At 51.0% G+C, this 20,332-nt stretch overlaps 7 non-coding genes and 5 pseudogenes across 7 annotated transcripts; all 12 read right to left on the reverse strand.

Annotated features, from left to right (window-relative positions):
• Nucleotides 1-72: 72 nt before the first annotated feature.
• Nucleotides 73-176, reverse strand: LOC142260977 (U2 spliceosomal RNA; annotated as a pseudogene).
• A 1,114-nt stretch (nucleotides 177-1,290) lies between these two features.
• Nucleotides 1,291-1,475, reverse strand: LOC142260939 (U2 spliceosomal RNA). Its single transcript, XR_012728781.1, has one exon. It is a non-coding gene; the product is annotated as a U2 spliceosomal RNA (small nuclear RNA).
• A 1,319-nt stretch (nucleotides 1,476-2,794) lies between these two features.
• LOC142260872 (U2 spliceosomal RNA) lies at nucleotides 2,795-2,989 on the reverse strand. The gene has a single exon (XR_012728726.1). It is a non-coding gene; the product is annotated as a U2 spliceosomal RNA (small nuclear RNA).
• Nucleotides 2,990-3,686: 697 nt separating this feature from the next.
• LOC142260995 (U2 spliceosomal RNA) lies at nucleotides 3,687-3,828 on the reverse strand (annotated as a pseudogene).
• Nucleotides 3,829-4,942: 1,114 nt separating this feature from the next.
• Nucleotides 4,943-5,147, reverse strand: LOC142260845 (U2 spliceosomal RNA; annotated as a pseudogene).
• A 5,429-nt stretch (nucleotides 5,148-10,576) lies between these two features.
• On the reverse strand, nucleotides 10,577-10,680 carry LOC142260973 (U2 spliceosomal RNA; annotated as a pseudogene).
• Nucleotides 10,681-11,794: 1,114 nt separating this feature from the next.
• Nucleotides 11,795-11,979, reverse strand: LOC142260887 (U2 spliceosomal RNA). The gene has a single exon (XR_012728738.1). It is a non-coding gene; the product is annotated as a U2 spliceosomal RNA (small nuclear RNA).
• Nucleotides 11,980-13,298: 1,319 nt separating this feature from the next.
• LOC142260883 (U2 spliceosomal RNA) lies at nucleotides 13,299-13,491 on the reverse strand. The gene has a single exon (XR_012728735.1). It is a non-coding gene; the product is annotated as a U2 spliceosomal RNA (small nuclear RNA).
• Nucleotides 13,492-15,407: 1,916 nt separating this feature from the next.
• LOC142260824 (U2 spliceosomal RNA) lies at nucleotides 15,408-15,598 on the reverse strand. Its single transcript, XR_012728695.1, has one exon. It is a non-coding gene; the product is annotated as a U2 spliceosomal RNA (small nuclear RNA).
• A 1,114-nt stretch (nucleotides 15,599-16,712) lies between these two features.
• LOC142260906 (U2 spliceosomal RNA) lies at nucleotides 16,713-16,896 on the reverse strand. Its single transcript, XR_012728755.1, has one exon. It is a non-coding gene; the product is annotated as a U2 spliceosomal RNA (small nuclear RNA).
• A 1,333-nt stretch (nucleotides 16,897-18,229) lies between these two features.
• LOC142260862 (U2 spliceosomal RNA) lies at nucleotides 18,230-18,422 on the reverse strand. Its single transcript, XR_012728717.1, has one exon. It is a non-coding gene; the product is annotated as a U2 spliceosomal RNA (small nuclear RNA).
• A 688-nt stretch (nucleotides 18,423-19,110) lies between these two features.
• On the reverse strand, nucleotides 19,111-19,237 carry LOC142260992 (U2 spliceosomal RNA; annotated as a pseudogene).
• Between the last annotated feature and the right edge of the window lie 1,095 nt (nucleotides 19,238-20,332).

Genomic DNA, 20,332 nt, shown 5'->3' on the forward strand with positions numbered 1-20,332 from the left:
TTCGTCTTCTTGCTTCTTTCTGCCAAGCTCTTCTTCCGTCCGATCTCCCTCTTTCGGTCTCGGCTGGGCTTCGGAGCTTGTCTCCCTGATCGTATCTCGTCAAGTGTAGCTAGCTCAGTTTGTTCTGATAAGAACAGATACTACACTTGATCTTAGCCAAAAGGCCGAGAAGCGATAACCAGAATTGGTTTGGGCCTCGAGTGGCACCCTGGCCTCAGCCGGACACATCTTAGGGAGAGAGAGTGAGAGGGAGACAAACCCACGCCTACAGAAGACATTTTGTCACCCAAGCCAACCCTTGAAAAGGCTGCTTTGCACAGCAAAAACACGAAGAATGGTGCGCTTTGCAGCCGCCGCCCACTGCAATGAATCTGAATAACTCCTCCTTTTGGGCACAAGCACCTCCCCTGCCCCTTGCAGTCTTTCCAATTCATGATACAAAAAGACGGACAGGACAGGTCGCCTGACTTTCCGTCACTGCCACCCTTTGCCATCCTTACCTGTAGAAAGCCCTTTCATCATCCCCAAACCCTAATCTTTTCCCTTCACTTCCCAGCCCCCAAACCCTGCCCTCTGAACCCTTCTCACCCCCCGCATCCCTTGTCCTGTGATCCCCCTACCACCCGGGAAAAAAACGGCTTGACCCCTCCTTCCACTAGCCCACCCTCCTACCCAAAGAGCAATTTCTGCTGTGCAGCTGTCTTTCTAGGCAGCAGCGCTATTGTGATGTCATCGGGGGGCATTGTGACAAGCCGCCAGTGTTCCGTCTCTTCATGTTGTGCACTGTTCAAACGGAAAATACATCAACAGGCAGACCACAGAAAAGCGTACTAACAAAGGTTAGAGGGGGGGCTTTCTCAGAGGGCTTTTTACAGTTTGTCTATTCCCAATTAGCCGGTTTAGTATACTTAATGAAAGTACTAATTCTTTCATAGGTCGCCCATTCTTAGTATTTGACGTTCCTTATATTGCGGTATCAGGCTATGCAGCAGGTTGCAACACACCTGTGGTCACTGCAGCAGCTGACTCCACTTTGTCCAAAAGGGATCTATTCCATTCAATTGCACATGATCTAGATTAGACTGAGAACAAGATACTGCACGGGACATAGCAGAGTTGGTGAAGTTGAGTGGTGATGAGTTTGCTATTTGGATGAATAAAGCAAGTAAAAAGTGAAAAGTGAATGGGCCAAATTGAGGTGCATATGAAGTTGCTTGCTTTCTTTCAATTCGTTAATCGTGCTAATATGAATCAGGTGAATTGAGTTCTGCTTTTGGAAACTGGGTTAAGAAGGGGTGCACCGTTCCTGGAGGTACTGCAATACCAGGTCAATGCGTGGAGTGGACAGAGCAAGCTCTTTTTCCATCTCCCTGTTCTAAAAATCCATTTAATATATGGTCCCCAGATAGGGGACGTATCAGATATTAAACTGATAAGAACAGATGAGATTACATCCGCAATTTTCAGAAAACGGTCATCGGCCACCACACAAAAGCGCAGTGCCGCAGGTGATCGCCTCCCGAGCCCAGGAACCACCAGCCATAAGGGGACGTAAGCACCAAAAGGCGCAACAATCCCCGAGGCCGGCGGTTGTGCAAGCCCGGGCCCCTCCCAGCCAAGACCAAGGCAAACCCAATGAAGGGACTACACTTGATCTTAGCCAAAAGGCCGAGAAGCGATAACCAGAATTGGTTTGGGCCTCGAGTGGCACCCTGGCCTCAGCCGGACACATCTTAGGGAGAGAGAGTGAGAGGGAGACAAACCCACGCCTACAGAAGACATTTTGTCACCCAAGCCAACCCTTGAAAAGGCTGCTTTGCACAGCAAAAACACGAAGAATGGTGCGCTTTGCAGCCGCCGCCCACTGCAATGAATCTGAATAACTCCTCCTTTTGGGCACAAGCACCTCCCCTGCCCCTTGCAGTCTTTCCAATTCATGATACAAAAAGACGGACAGGACAGGTCGCCTGACTTTCCGTCACTGCCACCCTTTGCCATCCTTACCTGTAGAAAGCCCTTTCATCATCCCCAAACCCTAATCTTTTCCCTTCACTTCCCAGCCCCCAAACCCTGCCCTCTGAACCCTTCTCACCCCCCGCATCCCTTGTCCTGTGATCCCCCTACCACCCGGGAAAAAAACGGCTTGACCCCTCCTTCCACTAGCCCACCCTCCTACCCAAAGAGCAATTTCTGCTGTGCAGCTGTCTTTCTAGGCAGCAGCGCTATTGTGATGTCATCGGGGGGCATTGTGACAAGCCGCCAGTGTTCCGTCTCTTCATGTTGTGCACTGTTCAAACGGAAAATACATCAACAGGCAGACCACAGAAAAGCGTACTAACAAAGGTTAGAGGGGGGGCTTTCTCAGAGGGCTTTTTACAGTTTGTCTATTCCCAATTAGCCGGTTTAGTATACTTAATGAAAGTACTAATTCTTTCATAGGTCGCCCATTCTTAGTATTTGACGTTCCTTATATTGCGGTATCAGGCTATGCAGCAGGTTGCAACACACCTGTGGTCACTGCAGCAGCTGACTCCACTTTGTCCAAAAGGGATCTATTCCATTCAATTGCACATGATCTAGATTAGACTGAGAACAAGATACTGCACGGGACATAGCAGAGTTGGTGAAGTTGAGTGGTGATGAGTTTGCTATTTGGATGAATAAAGCAAGTAAAAAGTGAAAAGTGAATGGGCCAAATTGAGGTGCATATGAAGTTGCTTGCTTTCTTTCAATTCGTTAATCGTGCTAATATGAATCAGGTGAATTGAGTTCTGCTTTTGGAAACTGGGTTAAGAAGGGGTGCACCGTTCCTGGAGGTACTGCAATACCAGGTCAATGCGTGGAGTGGACAGAGCAAGCTCTTTTTCCATCTCCCTGTTCTAAAAATCCATTTAATATATGGTCCCCAGATAGGGGACGTATCAGATATTAAACTGATAAGAACAGATTTTGATTTAATGAAGCTTTCCAAAGCACCGCAAAAATGCATGACCGAAGTCACACCAAAAACAGTGCAAAGGCTAGGATTCGTGTGGACCCCTCCGTGAGAAGAGGATCCCCAAAAATCAACCCCGTCCCTCCGAGCCAGAAGGCCACAGCGAGGGTCAGGGATCTTCGGTGCTCCCCCAAGCCGAAGCCTGGTTGAGCCTTGTTGTTGCTCCCAGCGTCCACCGAGGCATCTTACCCAAGTGGAGTAGGGAGCTACTAGTCGTTGGTTTCGCAGCCGAGACTGCCCGGACCGTCAACCGGTGTTGGTTTCTCAGCCCAAGGCTGACCGGACCTCCAACCGGGTGTTGGTTTCTCAGCCCAAGGCTGACCGGACCTCCAACCGGGTGTTGGTTTCTCAGCCCAAGGCTAACTGGACCTCCAACCGGGTGTTGGTTTCTCAGCCAAAGCTGAACCGGACCTACAACCGGGTGTTGGTTTCTCAGCCCAAAGCTGACCGGACCTCCGACCGGGATTATAAAAATTTCCCTTCTTAGCCAGAAGGCCAGGATAGGGCAATATGCTTGGAAAGTATGAATAGGCAAGGCGCGGCGTGCGACAGAGTCTGAGGCTTACCAGGGTCCCAACCTAGCAAGTTCAGACTCCCTCCAGGGTGTCCATTCCTGGGTCACATTGCACCATAACCCCCACACTTACTCAGTCTAATAGCCTCAATCCTGGTAGGGCCATGGTTTCCTCTAGATGGATATACTATCCTCCCAAAGTACTAACAAGTGCAACCTTCCAGTGTGCATTGCATCATTGTACTAAGGTGGCCGGAGCCTTAAACCACCTTTTCGAACGATACTACACTTGATCTTAGCCAAAAGGCCGAGAAGCGATAACCAGAATTGGTTTGGGCCTCGAGTGGCACCCTGGCCTCAGCCGGACACATCTTAGGGAGAGAGAGTGAGAGGGAGACAAACCCACGCCTACAGAAGACATTTTGTCACCCAAGCCAACCCTTGAAAAGGCTGCTTTGCACAGCAAAAACACGAAGAATGGTGCGCTTTGCAGCCGCCGCCCACTGCAATGAATCTGAATAACTCCTCCTTTTGGGCACAAGCACCTCCCCTGCCCCTTGCAGTCTTTCCAATTCATGATACAAAAAGACGGACAGGACAGGTCGCCTGACTTTCCGTCACTGCCACCCTTTGCCATCCTTACCTGTAGAAAGCCCTTTCATCATCCCCAAACCCTAATCTTTTCCCTTCACTTCCCAGCCCCCAAACCCTGCCCTCTGAACCCTTCTCACCCCCCGCATCCCTTGTCCTGTGATCCCCCTACCACCCGGGAAAAAAACGGCTTGACCCCTCCTTCCACTAGCCCACCCTCCTACCCAAAGAGCAATTTCTGCTGTGCAGCTGTCTTTCTAGGCAGCAGCGCTATTGTGATGTCATCGGGGGGCATTGTGACAAGCCGCCAGTGTTCCGTCTCTTCATGTTGTGCACTGTTCAAACGGAAAATACATCAACAGGCAGACCACAGAAAAGCGTACTAACAAAGGTTAGAGGGGGGGCTTTCTCAGAGGGCTTTTTACAGTTTGTCTATTCCCAATTAGCCGGTTTAGTATACTTAATGAAAGTACTAATTCTTTCATAGGTCGCCCATTCTTAGTATTTGACGTTCCTTATATTGCGGTATCAGGCTATGCAGCAGGTTGCAACACACCTGTGGTCACTGCAGCAGCTGACTCCACTTTGTCCAAAAGGGATCTATTCCATTCAATTGCACATGATCTAGATTAGACTGAGAACAAGATACTGCACGGGACATAGCAGAGTTGGTGAAGTTGAGTGGTGATGAGTTTGCTATTTGGATGAATAAAGCAAGTAAAAAGTGAAAAGTGAATGGGCCAAATTGAGGTGCATATGAAGTTGCTTGCTTTCTTTCAATTCGTTAATCGTGCTAATATGAATCAGGTGAATTGAGTTCTGCTTTTGGAAACTGGGTTAAGAAGGGGTGCACCGTTCCTGGAGGTACTGCAATACCAGGTCAATGCGTGGAGTGGACAGAGCAAGCTCTTTTTCCATCTCCCTGTTCTAAAAATCCATTTAATATATGGTCCCCAGATAGGGGACGTATCAGATATTAAACTGATAAGAACAGATTTTTTGATTTAACAGCATCTTTATTATCATGCACTACTCACAAAAAGGTAACAAACCGTGTACAGTGCCGCAGCCCCGTACACACAGAAATATACAATCCTTCTTACATAGCCATAGCGTACGACGCACTAAACTATACATCACGCTCCTATGCTTATCCATAACACTCAAGCTGAAAGAAAAAGTTAGACAATAAATAACGACGAACCGGCGATTGTGGGATGGGGGTAGGGGAAAAGGGGGATAGGGTGGGGAAATCACAGGCCCGAAGCTTTATTGAAAGACGCACATAACGGGAAAAGGAGGGAGGGGGCATGGAAGAGGTCTAAACCTCCTCCTCGGCGCTGTCGTCCGGACTGTCCATGATGGAATAGTCTCTGAGCAGGCTGTGGATCAGCCTGCGGCAATCCTGGATAGACATCCTCTCCCTCTTCAAGATGAGCCGGTTCCTGGCGACCCAAATAGCGTCCTTAAAGCAGTTCATAAGGCGCCAAGCCTCCTGGATGGCTCCAACGGTGTGAGTCCCAGGGAAGAGTCCATAAAGTACGGAATGGTACGATAGGCTCCCTCTGGGGACGGAGTTCCTCAGGTCATCCTCCAGGGCAACCAACAGGCGCTGTGCGAAACGGCAGTCCCAAAAGGCGTGCAGCGATGTTTCCTCCACGAAGGGGCACCTTGGGCAGTACCGGGTTTTGCACAGGTTCCGGGCGTGCATGAATGACCGGACGGGCAGTCCGCCCTGTATCGCCATCCATGACAAGTCCTTGTGCCCGTTGGTCAATCCAGCCGATGACACGTTTGTCCAAACAGTCTCCAGTGTGTCGTGATGAAGTCCTGGAATGTTCTCCATTTCGTCCTTGGCTCTGATGAGTTTGTGGATAGTCTTTGGCTTCCACAAATCAGGCTTGAGTCCCTCCAGTTGGTGTTCCCTCACAAACCGAACCACGTCTCCGTAGAACCATGGCGCCGTCCAGTTGTAGGGGAAGGAGCTGTCCCACTTGTCCCAGCCTATCCGTCTCCAAAGGGGGAGCAGGAAGAAGCGAGACATGGACCCACCCGCGGAACCTCTCTTGACTCGCAGAGTTCGGCGAACGCAGTCACATACGAAGGAGGATCGCAGGAGGGTGGGGATATCGGGTACGCCCTTCCCACCCTTGCGAGGATCCTTGTACATGATGCTCCGCTTTACTCTGTCCATCTTGGATCCCCAGACAAAACGAAACACCGTCCTGGTAATGGCCCTGCACACGGTGGCAAGGGGGGGCCAGGCCTGGGCCGTGTACTGCAGCACGGGCAGTACCTCGTTACGCAGGACCAGTGCTTTGCCCTCACAGGTGAGGCGTCTGAGGCTCCACAGACCGATCCGTTGGGTGATCTTGGTCAAGCGTTCCTCCCAGGACTTGAGGGCTGCTCCTTCCTTCCCGAACCAGACTCCAAGAACCTTGATGAAATCCGGCTGGATGCTGAAAGGGAAGGGGGCGGAAGAGGCCGGCTGCCAGTCCCCGAAGAGCATGGCTTCCGACTTCCCGCAGTTGACTTTGGCTCCCGAAGCCCATCCGAAGGTCTCACAGGTCTGGACGAGGGTGTCGACTGAGCGCCGGTCCGCGCAGAAGACGGTCACGTCGTCCATGTAGAGCGAGCACTTGACCTCGAAGCGTTCTGGTCCTGGTGCGGTGATCCCTCTGATCTCTCCATTCCGCCGGATAGCCTCTGCAAAGAGTTCTATAACACAAACAAAAAGAAGAGGTGACAGAGGACAGCCTTGTCTGACCCCTGAGAGGACCGGGAAGGGGTCAGTCTTCCAGCCGTTTACCAACACCGAGCTGTGAATATCAAAATACATTAGTTGGACATACAAACAAAACATGTTACCCAAACCTAACCTGTGCAGAGCTTTGCCCAGGAACTCATGGGAAACACGGTCGAAGGCCTTTTCCTGATCCAACGAGATCAGGGCTGCGTGCACCCGGCGGGCTTTGATGTACTCGACCGTGTCCCGCATGAGAGCCAGGCTGTCTGCGATGCGACGTCCGGGGATGCCGCAGGTCTGATCCGGGTGGATGATCCGTCCGATAACCGTCTTCAGTCTCGTTGCCATCGTCTTGGCCAGGATCTTGTAGTCGACATTCAGAAGGGTGATGGGACGCCAATTCTTCAGGTCGCACCTCTCTCCTTTACGCTTGTACAGGATCGTGACCATTCCTTCCCTCAGAGATGGAGGCATTCTGCCCTCCACCACCATCTCCTCATACAGCCCTAACAGGTCCGGACAGATTAGGTCTCCCAGCGCTACATAGAGCTCTGCTGGGAGGCCGTCACTGCCCGGTGTCCTGCCAGAACTAAAGGATTTGGCGGCCGAGAGCAGCTCGTCCACCGTCAGAGGAACGTCCATGGCCGCCGCGTCTGCAGGGTCAAGATGGTTAGTGATACCTGACAGGAACTTATCGGCGGCCTCGGGGTCAGTAGTCTTGCGGGCGTAGAGTTCGCTGTAGAAGTCGCTGACGACCTTCATCACATTCTCTTTCCCGCGTCGCATGCTGCCACTCTCGTCTCGTAGTTCATTCATGGGCGTGTGACCGGCGTGGAGTTTCCTGAAAAAGAACGAGTTACATTTCTCACCCTTCTCCAGGTTCTCCACTTTGGAACGGAAGACAATTCGCTCGGACTCCTCCTCGAAGTGCCTTTTCAGGCTCCTCTTAGTCTCCTCCAGCTCCTCTCTCACGTCCCAGCCGCATCGAAGAAGGTCCTGCAGGGAACGCAGCTCACGCTGGAGTCTCCTGAAGTCCCTCCTCTTCAGACACGCCTGTTGTTGACTCTTTGCCTGAAAGAAGAAACGGAACTCGAGTTTAACGTATTCCCACCAGTCAGAAACAGACTGGAAGCCCGCCTTGTATGCCCGCCACGTGGAGTAGGCAGCTCTAAGCTCCTCCAGAATCTCACCCTTTTCCAGCAGAGAGCAGTTCAGCTTCCAGGAGCCCGGGCCAATGGGGAAGCCATGGCCCAGCACACCTTGAAAGTGAATGGCTCTGTGGTCAGAGAAGAAGCAGGGGACCATCGAGTGCCCACTCCGCCCAACCGCCCGAGAGGTAAACACAAAGTCAATCCTGGAACGCAGCGAGCCATCGGATCGGCACCATGAATAGTTCACGGATCCGTGTCCGATGGAGCCAACAACGTCCACAAGAGAGGCTTCGGTCATCATCTCAATGAGCAGTTTGGATGTGACGTCCAACTTGGCAGCCGTTCCAGAACTGCGTCCATCCTCCTCAATCGGGCAGTTGAAATCCCCGGCCATCACTACCGTCCTGGTGGTAGCGAGCTGAGGGCGCAGGGCTTGGAGGAGCTCCAGTCGATCGCTCTTCACAGGAGAAGCATACACATTGATGAACCTGACAGGTTCTCCCGCCCAGGTGCCATCCACGAGCAGTAACCTGCCGCAGACGATTTCCTGAACAGAGTCCAATGTGAAGGCGCTTCCCCTGATCAGCACGGCGACCCCCGCGGACCTACAGTCGCCCCCGCCAGACCAGTAGGATGGGCCATGGGTCCACTCCCTGGCCAGATGGTTGAAGGACCTAGAGGAGGGAAGGGAGCATTCCTGCAGGAAAAATACATCACTAGACTGAGTGTTAAGGAACGCAAAAATTGTCTGACGTCGGAACTTGTCTCTGATGCTCCTAACATTAATGGAAAAGATGTTAATGTTAGCAGTCATTGGAGGAAAGAGAAAGTTAGAGCAGGCGGTGTGCCTTAGTTACCACTCCGGTCGGGCGGTTCTTCCTCTTTGGCACCTGCTGGTAAGGGTATCTCCAGCAGACCCTCTTCTTCTAGCTGATCGAGCAGGGATGGTGCCTCAGTGGCTTCCGACTCCTCCATTTCTTCTTCGGCCACAAGGGACTCCACCATCTGCTCCAACACGTCCGGTTCTGGGAGGAGGCCATCCTCCTCTTCCTGGGGTGGATTGGGGTCCACAATGAACAGCTTGGAAGGTTCTGCGACAGGACTATCTTCCACCTTCCTTTTCCTTTGGCCTGTACCTGAGGAGACAAGAGCTGGAAAATCCTCCTCGGTGAAAAGTGCAAGAGTGCTGAGGCCCTCTGCTCTCATGGTCTGGGGAGGGAGAGTGGGCTTTGGGGGGGGGGTGAGGAGACCAACTGAGGAGTAGGGAAATGAGGTGGAGGTAGTGGAATCCTCAGTAGGGTTGGCCGGGGGGGGAGGGGTTTGGACAGGGGTGACAGGGGGGGGGACCAGGGAGGGGGCAACAGTTTTCTTACCCTTCTTTTCCCTGGACTCCGTGGCTGCTGGGGCATCGGCTGGAGCCACGGTCGCTGGGTTCTTGGCCGCCTTGTCCTTGGCCTCTGTGGCCTTGGTCGTAGCTGCCTTGGTCGACGAAGCTGTGACTACCTGATACTGGGTCGCCGCGGCAACCCTTGCCCAGGATTTCTCCCGCTGTGGGCAGTCCTTGTAAAGGTGGTCCGCCTGTCCACATAGGTTGCAAGTCTTCTTCTTTGGGCAGTCCTTGGAGCTGTGTCCTGTCACCCGGCAAACCCTGCAGGCGTCCTCCTTGCAGGTCTTCATCGAATGCCCTTTCCCGCCACATTTCCTGCAGTTGTGTGGCATGTCCGGGTAGTAGATGAGACCAAAGGAGTTTCCCAGAGAGAATGTCGGGGGCAGGTGCTGGAGACCATCCTCGGATGCTGGTTCCCTGTAGAGTCGAACGGTTACTGACCACTTACCCGTCCAGAATCCGTTGCCGTTAAGGATGTGGGATGGCTCCCTCACCACTGTGCAGAGACGTCCCAGGAACGTGGAGATGTCTCTTCCTGGGGTGTGCGGGTTCCGCATGGAGACCGTGATCCTCTTCTCATCCCTCTGTATAGGACAGGATCCTAAAAAAGAATGAAAAGGGGAGTCCGGCATCGCTGCGTTCATCGCCTCCCAGTATCTCCTGCAGGCATTCACCGTGGCAAAGGTTACCAGAAAAATGCCAGTCATGAAGGTCTGGACACTCAGGGTTTCCGCCCTGGAGAAGCCCTGATCCAGAATCATCTTCTTGCAGAACACGTCGCTGGACATGTCCGGCAACCTACCATCCACCGCCTTCAGCTTCAGGGCGACCGTCTGCCGCATCCAAGGCTCCAGGGTTGGAGCCTTTTCAGGCGGCGTCCAGGCTCCCTCCGGCTGGCTGGCGTCGGAGGTAGGGGCCTCTTGGGCCGAAGAAGCCTCTGGATGAGCCTTCCTGGAGGTCCCTGGGTCCTGAGCCTTCTTGGCTGCCTTCTCTGGCTTGCTTGCCATGGCTGGTTCCTGCTTGAGTTCCCGGAGCTGGATCTTGGATTCTTCTCCGGGTGTCTTCTCCCGCTGTGTTCCTCCTCGAAGTTCCTCTGGTCTCCCCAAGTCTTCTCCGAGCCTTCGTCTTCTTGCTTCTTTCTGCCAAGCTCTTCTTCCGTCCGATCTCCCTCTTCCGGTCTCGGCTGGGCTTCGGAGCTTGTCTCCCTGATCGTATCTCGTCAAGTGTAGCTAGCTCAGTTTGTTCTGATAAGAACAGATACTACACTTGATCTTAGCCAAAAGGCCGAGAAGCGATAACCAGAATTGGTTTGGGCCTCGAGTGGCACCCTGGCCTCAGCCGGACACATCTTAGGGAGAGAGAGTGAGAGGGAGACAAACCCACGCCTACAGAAGACATTTTGTCACCCAAGCCAACCCTTGAAAAGGCTGCTTTGCACAGCAAAAACACGAAGAATGGTGCGCTTTGCAGCCGCCGCCCACTGCAATGAATCTGAATAACTCCTCCTTTTGGGCACAAGCACCTCCCCTGCCCCTTGCAGTCTTTCCAATTCATGATACAAAAAGACGGACAGGACAGGTCGCCTGACTTTCCGTCACTGCCACCCTTTGCCATCCTTACCTGTAGAAAGCCCTTTCATCATCCCCAAACCCTAATCTTTTCCCTTCACTTCCCAGCCCCCAAACCCTGCCCTCTGAACCCTTCTCACCCCCCGCATCCCTTGTCCTGTGATCCCCCTACCACCCGGGAAAAAAACGGCTTGACCCCTCCTTCCACTAGCCCACCCTCCTACCCAAAGAGCAATTTCTGCTGTGCAGCTGTCTTTCTAGGCAGCAGCGCTATTGTGATGTCATCGGGGGGCATTGTGACAAGCCGCCAGTGTTCCGTCTCTTCATGTTGTGCACTGTTCAAACGGAAAATACATCAACAGGCAGACCACAGAAAAGCGTACTAACAAAGGTTAGAGGGGGGGCTTTCTCAGAGGGCTTTTTACAGTTTGTCTATTCCCAATTAGCCGGTTTGATATACTTAATGAAAGTACTAATTCTTTCATAGGTCGCCCATTCTTAGTATTTGACGTTCCTTATATTGCGGTATCAGGCTATGCAGCAGGTTGCAACACACCTGTGGTCACTGCAGCAGCTGACTCCACTTTGTCCAAAAGGGATCTATTCCATTCAATTGCACATGATCTAGATTAGACTGAGAACAAGATACTGCACGGGACATAGCAGAGTTGGTGAAGTTGAGTGGTGATGAGTTTGCTATTTGGATGAATAAAGCAAGTAAAAAGTGAAAAGTGAATGGGCCAAATTGAGGTGCATATGAAGTTGCTTGCTTTCTTTCAATTCGTTAATCGTGCTAATATGAATCAGGTGAATTGAGTTCTGCTTTTGGAAACTGGGTTAAGAAGGGGTGCACCGTTCCTGGAGGTACTGCAATACCAGGTCAATGCGTGGAGTGGACAGAGCAAGCTCTTTTTCCATCTCCCTGTTCTAAAAATCCATTTAATATATGGTCCCCAGATAGGGGACGTATCAGATATTAAACTGATAAGAACAGATGAGATTTCATCCGCAAATTTCAGAAAACGGTCATCGGCCACCACACAAAAGCGCAGTGCCGCAGGTGATCGCCTCCCGAGCCCAGGAACCACCAGCCATAAGGGGACGTAAGCACCAAAAGGCGCAACAATCCCCGAGGCCGGCGGTTGTGCAAGCCCGGGCCCCTCCCAGCCAAGACCAAGGCAAACCCAATGAAGGGACTACACTTGATCTTAGCCAAAAGGCCGAGAAGCGATAACCAGAATTGGTTTGGGCCTCGAGTGGCACCCTGGCCTCAGCCGGACACATCTTAGGGAGAGAGAGTGAGAGGGAGACAAACCCACGCCTACAGAAGACATTTTGTCACCCAAGCCAACCCTTGAAAAGGCTGCTTTGCACAGCAAAAACACGAAGAATGGTGCGCTTTGCAGCCGCCGCCCACTGCAATGAATCTGAATAACTCCTCCTTTTGGGCACAAGCACCTCCCCTGCCCCTTGCAGTCTTTCCAATTCATGATACAAAAAGACGGACAGGACAGGTCGCCTGACTTTCCGTCACTGCCACCCTTTGCCATCCTTACCTGTAGAAAGCCCTTTCATCATCCCCAAACCCTAATCTTTTCCCTTCACTTCCCAGCCCCCAAACCCTGCCCTCTGAACCCTTCTCACCCCCCGCATCCCTTGTCCTGTGATCCCCCTACCACCCGGGAAAAAAACGGCTTGACCCCTCCTTCCACTAGCCCACCCTCCTACCCAAAGAGCAATTTCTGCTGTGCAGCTGTCTTTCTAGGCAGCAGCGCTATTGTGATGTCATCGGGGGGCATTGTGACAAGCCGCCAGTGTTCCGTCTCTTCATGTTGTGCACTGTTCAAACGGAAAATACATCAACAGGCAGACCACAGAAAAGCGTACTAACAAAGGTTAGAGGGGGGGCTTTCTCAGAGGGCTTTTTACAGTTTGTCTATTCCCAATTAGCCGGTTTAGTATACTTAATGAAAGTACTAATTCTTTCATAGGTCGCCCATTCTTAGTATTTGACGTTCCTTATATTGCGGTATCAGGCTATGCAGCAGGTTGCAACACACCTGTGGTCACTGCAGCAGCTGACTCCACTTTGTCCAAAAGGGATCTATTCCATTCAATTGCACATGATCTAGATTAGACTGAGAACAAGATACTGCACGGGACATAGCAGAGTTGGTGAAGTTGAGTGGTGATGAGTTTGCTATTTGGATGAATAAAGCAAGTAAAAAGTGAAAAGTGAATGGGCCAAATTGAGGTGCATATGAAGTTGCTTGCTTTCTTTCAATTCGTTAATCGTGCTAATATGAATCAGGTGAATTGAGTTCTGCTTTTGGAAACTGGGTTAAGAAGGGGTGCACCGTTCCTGGAGGTACTGCAATACCAGGTCAATGCGTGGAGTGGACAGAGCAAGCTCTTTTTCCAAATCCCTGTTCTAAAAATCCATTTAATATATGGTCCCCAGATAGGGGACGTATCAGATATTAAACTGATAAGAACAGATTTTTGATTTAATGAAGCTTTCCAAAGCACCACAAAAAATGCATGACCGAAGTCACACCAAAAACAGTGCAAAGGCTAGGATTCGTGTGGACCCCACCGTGAGGAGAGGGTCCCCAAAAATCAACCCCGTCCCTCCGAGCCAGAAGGCCACAGCAAGGGTCAGGGATCTTCGGTGCTCCCCCAAGCCGAAGCCTGGTTGAGCCTTGTTGTTGCTCCCAGCGTCCACCCAGGCATCTTACCCAAGTGGAGTAGAGAGCTACTAGTTGTTGGTTTCGCAGCCGAAACTGCCCGGACCGTCAACCGGTGTTGGTTTCTCAGCCCAAGGCTAACCGGACCTCCAACCGGGTGTTGGTTTCTCAGCCGAAGCTGACCCAGACCTCCAACCGGGTGTTGGTTTCTCAGCCGAAGCTGACCCGGACCTCCAACCGGGTGTTAGTTTCTCAGCCCAAAGCTGACCAGACCTCCGACCGGGATTATAAAAATTTCCCTTCCTAGCCAGAAGGCCAGGATAGGGTAATATGCTCAAAAAGTATGAAAAGGCAAGGTACGGTGTGCTACAGAGCCCAAGGCTTGCCGGGGTCCCAAGCCAGCAAGCTCAGACTCACTCCAGGGTCGTCAGTCCTGGGGCACGTTGTACCATAGCCCCCCACCCTTACTCAGTCTAATAGCCTCGATCCTGGTAGGGCCATGTTTTCCTCTTGATGAATATACTATCCACCCAGAGTACTAGCAAGCGCAACCTTCCAGTGTGCATTGTATCATTGTACTAAGGTGGCCTGGAGCTTAAACCACCTCTTCGAACAACACTACACTTGATCTTAGCCAAAAGGCCGAGAAGCGATAACCAGAATTGGTTTGGGCCTCGAGTGGCACCCTGGCCTCAGCCGGACACATCTTAGGGAGAGAGAGTGAGAGGGAGACAAACCCACGCCTACAGAAGACATTTTGTCACCCAAGCCAACCCTTGAAAAGGCTGCTTTGCACAGCAAAAACACGAAGAATGGTGCGCTTTGCAGCCGCCGCCCACTGCAATGAATCTGAATAACTCCTCCTTTTGGGCACAAGCACCTCCCCTGCCCCTTGCAGTCTTTCCAATTCATGATACAAAAAGACGGACAGGACAGGTCGCCTGACTTTCCGTCACTGCCACCCTTTGCCATCCTTACCTGTAGAAAGCCCTTTCATCATCCCCAAACCCTAATCTTTTCCCTTCACTTCCCAGCCCCCAAACCCTGCCCTCTGAACCCTTCTCACCCCCCGCATCCCTTGTCCTGTGATCCCCCTACCACCCGGGAAAAAAACGGCTTGACCCCTCCTTCCACTAGCCCACCCTCCTACCCAAAGAGCAATTTCTGCTGTGCAGCTGTCTTTCTAGGCAGCAGCGCTATTGTGATGTCATCGGGGGGCATTGTGACAAGCCGCCAGTGTTCCGTCTCTTCATGTTGTGCACTGTTCAAACGGAAAATACATCAACAGGCAGACCACAGAAAAGCGTACTAACAAAGGTTAGAGGGGGGGCTTTCTCAGAGGGCTTTTTATAGTTTGTCTATTCCCAATTAGCCGGTTTAGTATACTTAATGAAAGTACTAATTCTTTCATAGGTCGCCCATTCTTAGTATTTGACGTTCCTTATATTGCGGTATCAGGCTATGCAGCAGGTTGCAACACACCTGTGGTCACTGCAGCAGCTGACTCCACTTTGTCCAAAAGGGATCTATTCCATTCAATTGCACATGATCTAGATTAGACTGAGAACAAGATACTGCACGGGACATAGCAGAGTTGGTGAAGTTGAGTGGTGATGAGTTTGCTATTTGGATGAATAAAGCAAGTAAAAAGTGAAAAGTGAATGGGCCAAATTGAGGTGCATATGAAGTTGCTTGCTTTCTTTCAATTCGTTAATCGTGCTAATATGAATCAGGTGAATTGAGTTCTGCTTTTGGAAACTGGGTTAAGAAGGGGTGCACCGTTCCTGGAGGTACTGCAATACCAGGTCAATGCGTGGAGTGGACAGAGCAAGCTCTTTTTCCATCTCCCTGTTCTAAAAATCCATTTAATATATGGTCCCCAGATAGGGGACGTATCAGATATTAAACTGATAAGAACAGATACTACACTTGATCTTAGCCAAAAGGCCGAGAAGCGATAACCAGAATTGGTTTGGGCCTCGAGTGGCACCCTGGCCTCAGCCGGACACATCTTAGGGAGAGAGAGTGAGAGGGAGACAAACCCACGCCTACAGAAGACATTTTGTCACCCAAGCCAACCCTTGAAAAGGCTGCTTTGCACAGCAAAAACACGAAGAATGGTGCGCTTTGCAGCCGCCGCCCACTGCAATGAATCTGAATAACTCCTCCTTTTGGGCACAAGCACCTCCCCTGCCCCTTGCAGTCTTTCCAATTCATGATACAAAAAGACGGACAGGACAGGTCGCCTGACTTTCCGTCACTGCCACCCTTTGCCATCCTTACCTGTAGAAAGCCCTTTCATCATCCCCAAACCCTAATCTTTTCCCTTCACTTCCCAGCCCCCAAACCCTGCCCTCTGAACCCTTCTCACCCCCCGCATCCCTTGTCCTGTGATCCCCCTACCACCCGGGAAAAAAACGGCTTGACCCCTCCTTCCACTAGCCCACCCTCCTACCCAAAGAGCAATTTCTGCTGTGCAGCTGTCTTTCTAGGCAGCAGCGCTATTGTGATGTCATCGGGGGGCATTGTGACAAGCCGCCAGTGTTCCGTCTCTTCATGTTGTGCACTGTTCAAACGGAAAATACATCAACAGGCAGACCACAGAAAAGCGTACTAACAAAGGTTAGAGGGGGGGCTTTCTCAGAGGGCTTTTTACAGTTTGTCTATTCCCAATTAGCCGGTTTAGTATACTTAATGAAAGTACTAATTCTTTCATAGGTCGCCCATTCTTAGTATTTGACGTTCCTTATATTGCGGTATCAGGCTATGCAGCAGGTTGCAACACACCTGTGGTCACTGCAGCAGCTGACTCCACTTTGTCCAAAAGGGATCTATTCCATTCAATTGCACATGATCTAGATTAGACTGAGAACAAGATACTGCACGGGACATAGCAGAGTTGGTGAAGTTGAGTGGTGATGAGTTTGCTATTTGGATGAATAAAGCAAGTAAAAAGTGAAAAGTGAATGGGCCAAATTGAGGTGCATATGAAGTTGCTTGCTTTCTTTCAATTCGTTAATCGTGCTAATATGAATCAGGTGAATTGAGTTCTGCTTTTGGAAACTGGGTTAAGAAGGGGTGCACCGTTCCTGGAGGTACTGCAATACCAGGTCAATGCGTGGAGTGGACAGAGCAAGCTCTTTTTCCATCTCCCTGTTCTAAAAATCCATTTAATATATGGTCCCCAGATAGGGGACGTATCAGATATTAAACTGATAAGAACAGATGAGATTTCATCCGCAATTTTCAGAATCAAGGTAGCCCCGAAGGCCAGCAGGCCACCACACAAAAGCGCAGTGCCTGGGTGATCGCCTCCCGAGCCCAGGAACCACCAGCCACAAAGGGACGTAAGCACCAAAAGGCGCAACAATCCCCGAGGCCGGCGGTTGTGCAAGCCCGGGCCCCTCCCAGCCAAGACCAAGGCAAACCCAATGAAGGGACTACACTTGATCTTAGCCAAAAGGCCAAGAAGCGATAACCAGAATTGGTTTGGGCCTCGAGTGGCACCCTGGCCTCAGCCGGACACATCTTAGGGAGAGAGAGTGAGAGGGAGACAAACCCACGCCTACAGAAGACATTTTGTCACCCAAGCCAACCCTTGAAAAGGCTGCTTTGCACAGCAAAAACACGAAGAATGGTGCGCTTTGCAGCCGCCGCCCACTGCAATGAATCTGAATAACTCCTCCTTTTGGGCACAAGCACCTCCCCTGCCCCTTGCAGTCTTTCCAATTCATGATACAAAAAGACGGACAGGACAGGTCGCCTGACTTTCCGTCACTGCCACCCTTTGCCATCCTTACCTGTAGAAAGCCCTTTCATCATCCCCAAACCCTAATCTTTTCCCTTCACTTCCCAGCCCCCAAACCCTGCCCTCTGAACCCTTCTCACCCCCCGCATCCCTTGTCCTGTGATCCCCCTACCACCCGGGAAAAAAACGGCTTGACCCCTCCTTCCACTAGCCCACCCTCCTACCCAAAGAGCAATTTCTGCTGTGCAGCTGTCTTTCTAGGCAGCAGCGCTATTGTGATGTCATCGGGGGGCATTGTGACAAGCCGCCAGTGTTCCGTCTCTTCATGTTGTGCACTGTTCAAACGGAAAATACATCAACAGGCAGACCACAGAAAAGCGTACTAACAAAGGTTAGAGGGGGGGCTTTCTCAGAGGGCTTTTTACAGTTTGTCTATTCCCAATTAGCCGGTTTAGTATACTTAATGAAAGTACTAATTCTTTCATAGGTCGCCCATTCTTAGTATTTGACGTTCCTTATATTGCGGTATCAGGCTATGCAGCAGGTTGCAACACACCTGTGGTCACTGCAGCAGCTGACTCCACTTTGTCCAAAAGGGATCTATTCCATTCAATTGCACATGATCTAGATTAGACTGAGAACAAGATACTGCACGGGACATAGCAGAGTTGGTGAAGTTGAGTGGTGATGAGTTTGCTATTTGGATGAATAAAGCAAGTAAAAAGTGAAAAGTGAATGGGCCAAATTGAGGTGCATATGAAGTTGCTTGCTTTCTTTCAATTCGTTAATCGTGCTAATATGAATCAGGTGAATTGAGTTCTGCTTTTGGAAACTGGGTTAAGAAGGGGTGCACCGTTCCTGGAGGTACTGCAATACCAGGTCAATGCGTGGAGTGGACAGAGCAAGCTCTTTTTCCATCTCCCTGTTCTAAAAATCCATTTAATATATGGTCCCCAGATAGGGGACGTATCAGATATTAAACTGATAAGAACAGATTTTTGATTTAATGAAGCTTTCCAAAGCACCGCAAAAAATGCATGACCGAAGTCACACCAAAAACAGTGCAAAGGCTAGGATTCGTGTGGACCCCTCCATGAGGAGAGGGTCCCCAAAAATCAACCCCGTCCCTCCGAGCCAGAAGGCCACAGCAAGGGTCAGGGATCTTCGGTGCTCCCCCAAGCCGAAGCCTGGTTGAGCCTTGTCGTTGCTCCCAGCGTCCACCCAGGCATCTTACCCAAGTGGAGTAGAGAGCTACTAGTTGTTGGTTTCGCAGCCGAAACTGCCCGGACCGTCAACCGGTGTTGGTTTCTCAGCCCAAGGCTAACCGGACCTCCAACCGGGTGTTGGTTTCTCAGCCGAAGCTGACCCGGACCTCCAACCGGGTGTTGGTTTCTCAGCCGAAGCTGACCCAGACCTCCAACCGGGTGTTGGTTTCTCAGCCGAAGCTGACCCGGACCTCCAACCGGGTGTTGGTTTCTCAGCCCAAAGCTGAACGGACCTCCGACCATGATTATAAAAATTTCCCTTCCTAGCCAGAAGGCCGGGATAGAGCAATATGCTCAGAAAGTATGAAAGGGCAAGGTACGGTGTGCTACAGAGCCCAAGGCTCGCCGGGGTCCCAAGCCAGCAAGCTCAGACTCACTCCAGGGTCGTCAGTCCTGGGGCACATTGCACCATAGCCCCCACACTTACTCAGTCTAATAGCCTCGATCCTGGTAGGGCCATGTTTTCCTCTAGATGAATATACTATACATCAAGAGTACTAGCAAGCGCAACCTTCCAGTGTGCATTGCATCTGCCGAGCCTCACAGATACTACACTTGATCTTAGCCAAAAGGCCGAGAAGCGATAACCAGAATTGGTTTGGGCCTCGAGTGGCACCCTGGCCTCAGCCGGACACATCTTAGGGAGAGAGAGTGAGAGGGAGACAAACCCACGTCTACAGAAGACATTTTGTCACCCAAGCCAACCCTTGAAAAGGCTGCTTTGCACAGCAAAAACACGAAGAATGGTGCGCTTTGCAGCCGCCGCCCACTGCAATGAATCTGAATAACTCCTCCTTTTGGGCACAAGCACCTCCCCTGCCCCTTGCAGTCTTTCCAATTCATGATACAAAAAGACGGACAGGACAGGTCGCCTGACTTTCCGTCACTGCCACCCTTTGCCATCCTTACCTGTAGAAAGCCCTTTCATCATCCCCAAACCCTAATCTTTTCCCTTCACTTCCCAGCCCCCAAACCCTGCCCTCTGAACCCTTCTCACCCCCCGCATCCCTTGTCCTGTGATCCCCCTACCACCCGGGAAAAAAACGGCTTGACCCCTCCTTCCACTAGCCCACCCTCCTACCCAAAGAGCAATTTCTGCTGTGCAGCTGTCTTTCTAGGCAGCAGCGCTATTGTGATGTCATCGGGGGGCATTGTGACAAGCCGCCAGTGTTCCGTCTCTTCATGTTGTGCACTGTTCAAACGGAAAATACATCAACAGGCAGACCACAGAAAAGCGTACTAACAAAGGTTAGAGGGGGGGCTTTCTCAGAGGGCTTTTTACAGTTTGTCTATTCCCAATTAGCCGGTTTAGTATACTTAATGAAAGTACTAATTCTTTCATAGGTCGCCCATTCTTAGTATTTGACGTTCCTTATATTGCGGTATCAGGCTATGCAGCAGGTTGCAACACACCTGTGGTCACTGCAGCAGCTGACTCCACTTTGTCCAAAAGGGATCTATTCCATTCAATTGCACATGATCTAGATTAGACTGAGAACAAGATACTGCACGGGACATAGCAGAGTTGGTGAAGTTGAGTGGTGATGAGTTTGCTATTTGGATGAATAAAGCAAGTAAAAAGTGAAAAGTGAATGGGCCAAATTGAGGTGCATATGAAGTTGCTTGCTTTCTTTCAATTCGTTAATCGTGCTAATATGAATCAGGTGAATTGAGTTCTGC

The sequence above is a fragment of the Anomaloglossus baeobatrachus genome, unplaced genomic scaffold (genome assembly GCF_048569485.1).
Source record: "Anomaloglossus baeobatrachus isolate aAnoBae1 unplaced genomic scaffold, aAnoBae1.hap1 Scaffold_201, whole genome shotgun sequence".
Lineage (NCBI taxonomy): Eukaryota > Metazoa > Chordata > Amphibia > Anura > Aromobatidae > Anomaloglossus > Anomaloglossus baeobatrachus.